This window comes from Chiloscyllium plagiosum, chromosome 2 (assembly GCF_004010195.1).
Source record: "Chiloscyllium plagiosum isolate BGI_BamShark_2017 chromosome 2, ASM401019v2, whole genome shotgun sequence".
In the NCBI taxonomy this organism is placed as follows: domain Eukaryota; kingdom Metazoa; phylum Chordata; class Chondrichthyes; order Orectolobiformes; family Hemiscylliidae; genus Chiloscyllium; species Chiloscyllium plagiosum.
In genome coordinates, this window is record NC_057711.1 from 143,000,415 (window position 1) to 143,012,867 (window position 12,453).

A 12,453-nucleotide genomic window follows, 5' to 3' on the forward strand; every position below is an offset into this window, starting at 1 on the left:
GGTAACTAGGGGGAAGGGGGGAAAGGTGGAATTGGGAGGTTGAGGGGGAACTTATTGGAATTGAGGGGGAGATCAAGGGGTGAAGAAGAAAAGGAGTGGGGGATGGTGAGAAGGAAAAGGGGATGGGAATTGGAATAGTGATGAAGGACCTTCAGTGACTCTTGTTCAAGCTAAGACTATAAATTACTATTATTTTAGTAAATTAATATCTAATTGATTAAACTAAGTTTTTGATAGACATTATAGGGCTGGCAATAGTGCCACATGCTTGCTCATTCACACAGATATCAAGCAGCTTACTGCTTGGTTAAAATCAAGAGTAGAGGCTCCTCTGGAATAGATTATGGACAGATGGAAGAATTCATGACTGGTCATCCATGAGATGCTATGGGCCTTCAGCAGAAGAATTATACCCCAAAACGATCTGTAACCTCATGGCTTGGCATTCACCCACTCATAATTCTACCACCATTCCAGGGGCTCAATTCTTGTTCAACAAAATCCGCAGGAGTAATGTTACGTGCACCCAAAAATGAGGTGTTTACCTGCTGAAGCTTCAAAACAGGACTAACTGTTCCAAACTGCATAAGGCGCATGTTAAATGATTCCTTAACCAGTGGATCAGATCTAACCTCTGCAGTCCTGTTGTATCCAGTTGTGAATGGCAGTGGACAATTAAACAACTCACTGGAGGAGGGGCTCCATAAATATTCTATCCTTAATGAGGGAAGAGTACAATACACAAGTGCAAAAGATAAGAGAGCCTACCCCACAATATCACATAGGTTTAAAATTACTTTGTTGTTAATTGGTTCTTTAAAAGCCAAATTTCCTGATGACCTTTGCCAATTTGAATTGTCCAGTCCAAACAAAACTTCAAGTTCCCCACAATTATTAAGTTGTTCTTGTTTTAAGCTCCCATTATTTCTTGCTTGCTACTCTGTTTAAAACTAATAAGATGCTTAATTATTCCAGTCATAAATTACTCCTGAGTGTATTTTCAAACCTGAAGTTTTATTAGTCTCCACCCATACTGATTCTGTTCCTGGTCATCTGAACTAAGATTTTTTTTTACTACTACACATAAAACATCCTATCTAGATGATGTCTCATTTTCCATTCTGTCTGTCTACTTGAAGTGCTGTTCTGGAACCTCGCCCCACCCGCCCCAGTCCTGATCTTGTGACCATGGCTGAAATTTTCAAGGCTTGTTGGGAATGGATTGGCAAATGTTAGGGGAAGGTATTGGGGGGACATACCTTAAGTCTTCAAGTGCAGTGTCATATTGCTAGCTGTGCGCAAAATGGTCGAACAACCATCTGAGCCATTTATGTGGCCAATTAAGGAATACTTTCCACATCTTCAAGCATTTTGCCTGTGTAGGATTGACCTACTGCCACATGGGGAGACCTGGTAGCCTCCCTGCAAGCTGCATGGTGTTGGTGTGTTGATAAGATAATGACTGGAGTCGAATGGGTGATGGTACACCATTATTTTTGGAACCTCCAAAATAGATCTCCATGGTCCAGGGTGAATGCCAAAGACAATGATCACACTGCGAATAATGTTGCTGCTGGTGTTGATGCTGTGTGGCACTGAAATTCATATGCCATTTTTGTTATAGGCAGGATATCCTTTTGACCTAATGCCAACATCCTGTTATTGGTGAACATGCAGGTGTACTGCCAGATATGGCACCAAAGACTGATGATTGCAACAAACATTTGGCTGTTCATTAGAAGCAACATATTGATTATACCCAACTAATCCATGGTTGCAAAACATTGGGTATCACCAGATGTGTTTTTGCAATTGGACAAGTTCAATTCTGGTCTCCCTGCTTTATGAAAGATGTTGTTAAACTTAAAAGCGTTCAGAAAAAAAATTACAAGACTTGTTGGGATTGGAGGGTTTGAGCTAATATGCTGAGGCTGAATAGGCTGGGGCTTTTTTCCCTGGTGCGTTGGAAACTGAGGGGTGACCTTGTAGATGTTTACAAACTCATGAGGGGTATGGGAAGGATGAATAGCCTTGGGCTTTTTCCGAGGGTGGAGACCCCTAAAACTAGAAGGCAGAGGTTTAAGATGTGAGGTAAAAGATTTAAAGGGACCTGACGGGCAACTTTTTCACACAGAGGGTGGAACAAGCTACCAGAGGAGGTGGTGGGGGCAGGTACAATTACAACGTTTAAAAGGCATCTACACGGTTACATGAATGAAAAGTATTTAAGAGGGATGTGGGCTAAATGCTGGCAAATGCAATACATCAGTTTAGGATATCTGATTGGCACAGATGCACTGGACTGAAGGATCTGTCTCAGTGCTATGTAACTCTGACTCTATAACATTTGCTGAATAATCTGAACAGTGTAATTCATTGCACAATAATTTATGGTAGTCAGTCAGGTTCAGAGTATGGTGCACTTGCAGACATAGGAAGTTTGTGGGAGGCAGAAATTATATGAATCCACACATGCCTATTCCAACTACCCGAAATAGGTGACAGTTATTTACTGGTTCCTTTCTGAGGGCAATGCCCAGAGCAATCAAAGTTGCCTGATCCTTAACAATAATGGTGCATTCTCCATGGCCAATCAGAATCCACTTTCCACCAATCAGCAGTCTCCTCACATGCAGTACAAATGTTGCTTTTACCCTCGAATTTATCATCTTGCTGAGTGCAAGATAAAAAGCTTTGGCAAAATGTTCTTTTCTCGACAATGGGTTTGAGTGGAGTTGGGAGAGATAGCTAAAAAGTAGTTAGGCTCATTATTCATATGTAGAGTTTATTACTGGTGACTTGGTGGTTCTGCTTCAGGTGTACTCCAGAGAAATAATAGCAGCAATTATTCAACATTACACCACTGCATTATGTGTCTGGCCCTTTTTAAAAGCTCTGGACCCCTCACACAGTTAATTCTTTGGTAAGAATCATTAAAATTCATTTAATAGATGTTTGTGGTCTAAACTTGGAATTAGCCCCACATTAGCTGTATGATATTGTGACGGGACCAATTTGTCTGCTTTCTAGTGTCTTCTAGATTCCCATGTGAGTGCCCTGCTCAACATGGAACATTCTGTCGGCCATGCTAGAGGAGGCCGGATCCAGTATGAACCATTATCACCCCTTCCCTTCTCTGGGAGGATGCATGGCTTCCATTACATTCTCTCCAATGATGATAAATGTAATGCCAGTAAATTTTTCAAAGCTACTTTGCAGACATGTATTTTAGAGCCCCTTGTGACACTTTCTCATTAGCAAACATCCAAAGAACCTGCATACTGTATCAATGTAAGTCAATTCTTATAGACTTCAGCTGAATTAATGAGGCAAATTGCAATGTCACCCCAAGCTTGCTAAAGCAAATATCATTCAAAGAGACTAAGCACTTCTTACTAATGTGAAGTAAACTTTGATGTTCTTTTCATTTTAACCTACCAACCCAATCATATTGCTGCTGAGATTAGGTTATTTACTTTAAACTGTGTATCATTGGTGATACATCAGTACAAGGAGTTTAGACTTGGATGTTACATCCAATGCCCAGAAAACCTTGTTTGAAGAATAAATTACTCTTTTAAACAGTTTAAATCTCAGGTGGCCCAGAGGTCAGGAACAAAGAACAAAGAAAATTTACAGCCCAGGAACAGGCCCTTTGGCTCTCCAAGCCTGAGCCGATCTAAATCCACAGCCTAAACAATCACCCAATTCCTAAGCATCTATATCCCTCTGCTACTCACCTACTCATGCATCTGTCCAGACACATCTTAAGTGAATCTACTGTGCCTATCTCTACTACCTCTGTTGGCAACGCGTTCCAGGTACCTACCACCCTCTGTGTAAAGTACTTTTCGTGTATATACCCCTTAAACTTTTCACCTCTCACCTTGAAAACGTGACCTATCATTATTGAATCCTTCACCCTGGGAAAAAGTTTATCTCTATCTACCTTGTCTATACCCTTCATGATTTTGTAGACCTCAATCAGGTCCCCCCTCAATCTCCTTTTTTCTAATGAAAACAAACCTAACCTACTCAACCTGTCTTCATAGCTAGCACCTTCCATACCAGGCAACATCCTCGTAAACCTTCTCTGCACCCTCTCCAAAACGTCCACACCCTTTTGGTAATGTGACGATCAGAACTGTACACAGTATTCTAAATATGGCTGAACCAATGTCTTGTACAATTTTAACATGACCTGCCAGCTCTTATACTCAATACCCTGTCCGATGAAGGCAAACATACCATATGCCTTCTTGACCACTCTATCCACCTGTGCAACAATCTTCAGGGTACAATGGACCTGAACTCCCAGATCTTTTTGCTCATCAACTTTTCCCAAGGCTCTTCTGTTTACTGTATAATTCGCTCTTGAATTAGTCGTTCCAAAATGCATCACCTCACATTTGCCTGGATTGAACTCCATCTGCCACTTCTCCGCCCAGCTCTCCAGTCTATCTATATTCTCTTGTATTCTTTGACAGTCCCCTATGCTTTCTGCTACTCCACCAATCTTCCTGTCACCTGCAATCTTGCTGATCATATCAACAGTGCCCTCATTCCAGATCAGAAACAACTGTGGCCCCAGCATTGATCCCTGTGGAACATCACTGGTCACCTTTCTCCATTTCGAGAAACTCCCTTCAACTACTACTCTCTGTCTCCTGTTGCTCAACCTCTTTTTATCCACCTAGCTAGAACACCCTGCACACCATGTTACTTCACTTTTTCTATTAGTTTACTGTGGGGAACCTCGTCAAACACCTTACTACAGTCCATGTGTATGACATCTACAGCCCTTCCTTCATCTATCAACTTGGTCACTCTCTCAAAGAACTCTATTAAGTTGGTAAAGCACGATCTCCCCCAAACAAAACCATGTTTCCTATCACTGATAAGCCCATTCTTTTCCAAATATAAATAGATTTTATCCCTCAGTACTTTCTCCAGCAACATTCCCATTACTGACATCAGGCTAACTGGTCTGTAGTTACCTGGAATATCCCTACTACTCTTCTTGTACAGGGGACAATGTGAGCAACCCTCCAGTCCTCCAGCAACTCACCTATGTTTAAGGATGCTACAAAGCTATCTGTTAGGGCTGCAATTATTTCCTCTCCCATCTCCCTCAGCAACCTGGGATAGATCCCATTCAGTCCTGGGGATTTGTCCGCCTTAGTAACCTCTAGCCTACCCAACACATCTTCCCTACTTATGTCAATGTGATCCAGAGTAATCAAACTTGTATCTCTAATCTCAACATTCATCATGTCCCTCTCCTCAGTAAATACTGATGCAAAGTAATCATTCAGAATCTCACCCATTCTCTCAGGTTCAACACATAGCCTTCCTTCATTATCCTTTAGTGGACCAATCCTTTCTCTGGTTACCCGCTTGCTTCTTATATAAGAATAAATGGCTTTAAGATTCTCCTTAATTCAGCTTGCTAAAGCTATTTCATGACCCCTTTTAGCCCGCTTGATTCCTCGTTTAAGACTGGTCCTACTCTTCCAATATTCCTCCAGGGCCCATTCTGTTTTAGCTGCCTGCCGCTAGTGTACGCTTCCCTTTTCCTCTTGGCTAGTCATATTTTTCTCCTAATACATAGAGTGAAACAGTGCTTTAAAATTTAGTCATGGTCTTGATGATTGGATTAAAAAAGAGTTTCCCAATGACCATTGCTGTAAGCCTTCCCCTGTTAGTTAGAAAAGGTCATTTTTAACATGAAAGTTGCGTGATGAAATGCGCAGAATAGAAAATGACAGTAATAGGTGCGTGTTATTAAGGCAGGCAAGAAAGAGAGTTTCAAAATAAAACGTTCCTTTCCTTATACAGGATAAGAATACCACACTGTGGCTGCAAAGTAACTTTGAAAGGGAGGGAATGAATTTAGTTGTAATCGTCCATGGAGCACAAATTGCAGGCAGAAACATGGAGGAGATTCTGCTGAAAGACTGGCAGGAGTTATGTTCTAAATAGACAATAGGTGCAGGAGTAGGCCATTCTGCCCTTCGAGCCAGCACCACCATTCATTTTGATCATGGCTGATCATCCTCAATCAGTATCCTGTTCCTGCCTTATTCCCATAACCCTTGATTCCACTATCCTTAAGAGCTCTATCCAACTCTTTCTTGAAAGTATCCAGAGACTTGGCCTCCACAGCCTTCTGGGGCAGAACATTCCACATTCACCACTCTCTGGGTGAAGAAGTTTCTCCTCAACTCTGTTCTAGATGTCCTACCCCTTATTTTTAAATTGTGTCCTCTGGTTCGGGACTCACTCATCAGCGGAAACATACTTCCTGCCTCCAGAGTGTCCAATCCTTTAATAATCTTATACGTCTCAATCAGTTCCCCTCTCAGCCTTCTAAGCTCAAGGGCATATTAAAAGTTAGGATTTGTTCTTAATAATCTTTGGACTATTATCTGAGCCACATACAAATTCTCATAGGAGTAGATTGAAGTGAGAGATGGCACGGGGCAGGGTGACACTAGGCACACGGACACACAAGATGGCCACTGAGCCATAAGTTGGTCACTTCTGATGCATAAGATGGTTGCCGGACCACAATATGGAGAGAGACAGCAGAGTAAACACAGATATTGCCTGGGGCCACCAGAATGCCAGCACAATGCACTCACAACCTAGTTCATTGGTTTAAGGCAGGTGGGGTAGAGAATACAAATGAGTAACGATTACTGCCCGCTGAAGTGTCTGCGTCCAGCCAACACCTTTGATAGAAATGCTAACTGTTTGATACGGACTCAATACAAAGTGCTAATAGCCAGGGCTGCAGTAATTATTCTTCTGAGGAAGAGTGATTAGTGCCCATTACTATAGCAATGGACTTCCACACTGACGTTGAAACTGACAATGTCTGTGCTGAAACTGACAATGGCTGCGCTGAATTTAACAAAGACTGCACTGGAACTTACAATGACAATTGAGGTGGCACGGTGGCTCAGTGGTTAGCACTGCTGCCTCACAGCGTCAGGGACCCAGGTTCGATTCCCACCTTCGGCAACTGTCTGTGTGGAGTTTGCACGTTCTCCCCGTGTTTGCATGGGTTTCCTCCAGATGCTCCGGTTTCCTCCCACAATCCAAAGATGTGCAGATTAGGTGAATTGGCAATGCTAAATTGCCCATAGTGTTCATGGATGTGTCGGTAAGGTGCATTAATCTGGGGTAAATGTAGAGTTGTAGGGGAATGGGTGTGGGTGGGTTACTCTTCGGAGGGTCAGCGTGGACTTGTTGGGCTGAAGGGCCTGTTTCCACACTGTAGGGGTTCTATGACTGCATCAAAACTATCAACGATTCTGCAATGTTTACAACAAGCAAACTATGTTACAGAGACAAGAACCTCACCACTGACCTATTATATCACAAAATGTATAAAAGTATCTTGACGTGTGCTCGGAGTTGAGAGAATAATAGCAGCTGACCACTGTTCTGTTGGTGTCTTTGTCTCGCTGGAGCTCCTGTATTTCCTTGTACAGTAAACCCTGTTGTTGAACCCCGACTCTGGTGATTTTCCCCACAAAGTGAGCAAAGTTCTTATTACTGGTGCCCTGGTCAAAGGCCACGATCGGGGAGTGGGGCTGAGAACCAATTTGTACCTCAAACGGGAAGTGTCAGACCAGGCCAAAGACACAATTTAAAAGGTATACCGATTGTAATGTCTAACTTTCTACTGTACTGAGTTAAAAAAAATTTAAGTGCATGTCTGTGGAGAATAACTGTTAACTGTATTAACTGTTGTAAGAACCTGCTGCTTGTGCTGGAACTGCCAGAGGACAAGGTAGTGCCTGTCTCAAAGATCCTACCCTAAACTGGTTGTTAAGAAGGGTTGCTCCCTCACGCAAAGGTTGGGATTTGAAGTGGGAATTGAGGCATCAAGGGAACTAGGAGTTGTGAAGCACAAGTGGCAAAGTCAGGTAACATTGGACTCTGTAGGGGTGAACAACGCACAGTCCAGTTAGAGTTTAAGTTAAAAGTTGGTGCTGTTTGTATTTGTAATTTCCAATGTGGTGAAGAAGAGAAGCTGATCATTCTGACCAAGAGCCAAACCTCAGTGGAGCGCATGTTACCAAGGTGGGGAGTGTGGACACTGTGAGTAACCGTGATACCCTGTCAGTCCGTAGTAGGACGACAGAGCTTGAATAGTGGCGATGGCCGGTAGGGTAAAGAGTCCCACCAGTAGAGAGCACACCTTGCTAGGAGTCTGCTACAGCCGTACAGACAGTGCTAGGACAGTGTTATTGGCCGGGGGTAGAGAAATCCCCACTAGTTAGGAACACTTTACTATTGGGGGTATCTGCTAAATGCAGGTTTCCTTACTGAGAAATACAAGGCAGACAGACAAGGGTTGACAGAGCAAATGAAGAAAAATGGTTGGGATCCATTCCAGACATTAGCACAACAGAGAGGGTGGATAGATAAGCAAAAACGAAATAAAACAAAAAAGATAGGGGTAATGTTAATGTACCAATTACCAGGCCTAATTGAACAAGCAGGTGCTTCCACTAGCAGGTGGAGAAAAGGCAGAGAACGAATTGAGGGGCTGGAGGACAGGATAAAGGAGCTAAAACAAAGATTAGAAAAAGTAGAGAAGGAAAGGGGGAATTGACTGTCCCCTCCTACGAAACCGTCCAGCAGGGACCAACTGCTCCCTCTATTGGACGAACCATGCAAGAGTATAACTTAGCACCCATTACCAGAGAAGGAACAGACTTACAACCCAAAGTGAATTATGAACCCTTCACCCCTGGGGAGAGGCAGCAAATTATGGCCTCCCGGGGCAAATTATAGCTCTGGAGTGCAAACACCAGATTCTGGTAAGAGCGGGATAGTGTATGGATAGGGCACCAACTACACCTGAGGGACATACACCAGCTGGTCCGGGCAGCTTGCCCAGCGGACGAGTGGAGAAAGGTACCTGGCAGACCCGATGCCACAGCAGCCCGAGACTTTAGGGGAGGACGGTGGACATTGCCCTCACAGTTGAGATAGATGCCCAGCAGGCCCCCTTCGCCAATTTTAAAGGAGTTGTGCAGAGGGTGCTAGGAAATGTTCCCACAAACTGAAGCAAGATCACAAACACTAAGCAACTTAAAGAGGAAGGAGCCTCTGAATATGGGGAATGATTATTTAGGGTCAATCAAGAATGCTCAGGGCAAGCAAACCCAGATCGGGTTCTAATCAATTGATTTGGCCCAGACAGGACGGTCGAAAGACCGAGATTGGGAAACTTACAAGTCACCTTGAAACTATTAAAGTGGCTACAGTCACCAGTAGGGACTGGAACCTCAAAGGTGGGGGGGGGGGGGAGGAATTCAGAGCCAACTGCGCCTCTGTCTCCAGACCATGGGCAGGAACAAAGTTAGATACAGGTCCAGTTAACATCGACCCGGTAAGGGTTCCTGGACCAGAGCATAAGCCCTACTGGCAATACCCAATAAAACCCGAAACAGAACAAGCAGTTAGTGAAAGGACTCGTGAAACAGGGAATCCTGAAAGAAACCACAAGTACAACTAATTCCCTGATGTGGCCAGTAATAAAGCCTGATGGGAGCTCACCATTGATTATACAGGACTAAATAAGGCCACCCCCAAATTGCACCCCATTGTAGCAGACCCCTCCACCATTTTAAATGGCTTAGCCCCCGAACACAAGATTTTTACTGTTTTAGACATAGCCCATGGACTCTGACCTATCCCGTTACAACTTGAGTCCCAGAATAAATTCACTTTTACAGTAAGGGACAGGCAGTATACATGGACTCACTTGCCACAAGGGTTTCACAACAGCCCCACTATTTTTGACAGGGTGATGAGCGACATTCTGAAGAGAATAGATTTACCAGAGGGTAGTACTGCCCTCCAATAGGTAGATGATATTCTAATTGCCTCCGAGTCCGAGTAAGGACACCTAGAAGCTTTATATCTAGTAATACAGGAATTTGCAACCACAGGGTTAAAAGTTAGCCCCACAAAAGAACAAATTGGCAAACACTAGTCTTATACCTGGGACACCTTATATCCCAGGGACTCAAATAAATGTCCAATGACTGCAAGAAGGCAATCCAACAGATGCCACGATCTGCCACTGTCAGCGGAGTCAGAAAGGTCACGGGGCTATTCAACTACAGGCGGAGCTTTATACCAGAGTTCACAAAATTGGCTGAACTGATCCAGAGACTAATTAAAGGAGGCAAGCTTGCCTTGGAACCTGTAACCTGGGGGCCAGAACAGGAGGAGGCATACAGTCAGCTTAAAACTCAACTCATATCAGCTCCTGGGCTAGGGCTGCCAAATCCCAGCAAGGATTTTCACATCCACTATAATAATGAGGGAGGATTTTACTCCGCAGTGGTCACCCAAAACCATGGTAGCAGGAGAAGACCCGTAGGAAATTATTCAACTACAGAAGGGTCAGTAGTCACCGGGTTGCTCAATTTCATAGCAGTGCTACTTGGGTCGTTAGGGTTAGTGAACCAATATTAATGACAGGGAATGTCATCCTCCACACTAAACACACCCTAGTAGAGATGCTAAACACAGGGAAATTGAGGGCCATCTCCAATGTGAGAAGGGCAAAGTGGGAGGCAGTTCTTTTACCCCCAAGTCAGTCTGTGGTAATAGCTAAGGGTACAGGAGATTACCCAGCTGAGGGAACTCTGGACGCAAAGGAACCACACAATGTGGGGATATAGATGGGGAGAGTAAAAGATACCTCCCTAGCCATAACCAAGGAGACCCACTTTGTGGACGGGTCACGAAAATATGTAGCAGGATGGACCCGAACAGGATGGGCTGTGGTAACTGATAAGTTAGAAACAGTTATGTCTGGAAGGATTGATGGAAGTCAGTCCGCACAGGTAGCAGAAGTGCAGGAAGAGAGAAAGCAATGGAAACTGCAGGGAGCATTCAAAGGGAACAATGGTGTCTGGAGGTAACACCAGCGTGTATACAGAACACATTGCTTGAACTACACCAGGGGTTCTCCCATACAGGTAGGCCATGAACAAGCCTAGGGAGAGAGTGGCGGTGGAAGGGAATGAGAAGAGACATGGCCATTCAGGAAATAAATATAGAATAGGAGTCTAAAAATGGCTAAAGATTGTGAGAGGAATTCATCTCAAAAATGAATTAGAAGATCTGTATAGCCTTGCATATGGTGTCTGTATTAAAACAGGTACTTCAAGAAATTGTATTAGGAGGAATCAGACGTAGCGTTTATTGAGATAAGACTGCAGAAGAATCAGAACTAGGAATTGAACATATGAACATATAAATTAGGAGCAGGCGTAGGCCACTCAGCCTCTTGAGTATGAAAACATAATCTTTGGAGGGTGTAAAATATTTAGAAAAGACACAGAGGGATAGTGAGATGGAGCAGCTGTATTTACTGAGATACATAGGCATGACTACAAAGGTAGAATCCATGTGAATGGAGAGAAAAGAACATAAAGGATCAATCACAATAAATGGACAGGAGGTGGAAGATGTAATGCAACCAAAACAACAATAATAAAGGATAATAATTATGGGGGATGGGATTGCATGGTCTTTGAACTATAGTAGATCGAAGAGATAAGTAAGAGAGAAAGAAATGAAATTCATACATTGTGTGCAAAACACCTTTCTAACCAAACGCATAAAAACTAACAAGGAAAGATTTACCATGAGGATCTACTATTGAAAAATAAAAAGACAAGATTAGATAAAATAAGTAAAAGTAGAGAAATATTGAAGTCCCACCTGCTCTAGAGGTGTCAATAATTTTACTAAACAGGTCGATTAAACAATATGAGAGACATCAAGGCATTATTGACTATTATATCATTCATTTTTAAGATGATAGCAGGATGGTTATTAAAGAAGTGGGGGTAATAGATTGAAGTAAAATGAACTTTGAGGTGCTTATTAGTATTTGGGAAAATAAAATGGACAATAGTATTGATTTTAAAAATAATGTAGAATAACAATGGAAAACATTGATAACGATGTTCAACAAAGTGCAGGAAAATATGCTGTGCTCGAAGGAAGGAACAAATAAACATTGGTGTGGAATTATGGATCAATAAATATATAAGACAGCAACTAATGATCAGGAAAGAATGATATAAATATATAAAATTATGAGAGACATGGGTAAGGTGGATAGAGTCTTTTTTCCAGGATGGAAATGTAAAATAGTAGGGGACATAGGTTTAAGTTGAGAGGGGCAAACTACGCTCTCGGATTAATGTGTTCAACACACGGCGTGACATCGAAAATTCTTCCGCTGCCTTCGCCTCCGCGCCTACTTCTTCAACCAAGACTCTCGCCCACCCTCTGACGACCCCTTCTCATGCCTCCAACACACCCCATCCACCTGGACACCCCGTGCTGGCCTCCTACCTGACCTCGACCTCTTCATAGCCAACTGCCGCCGCGATATTAACAGCC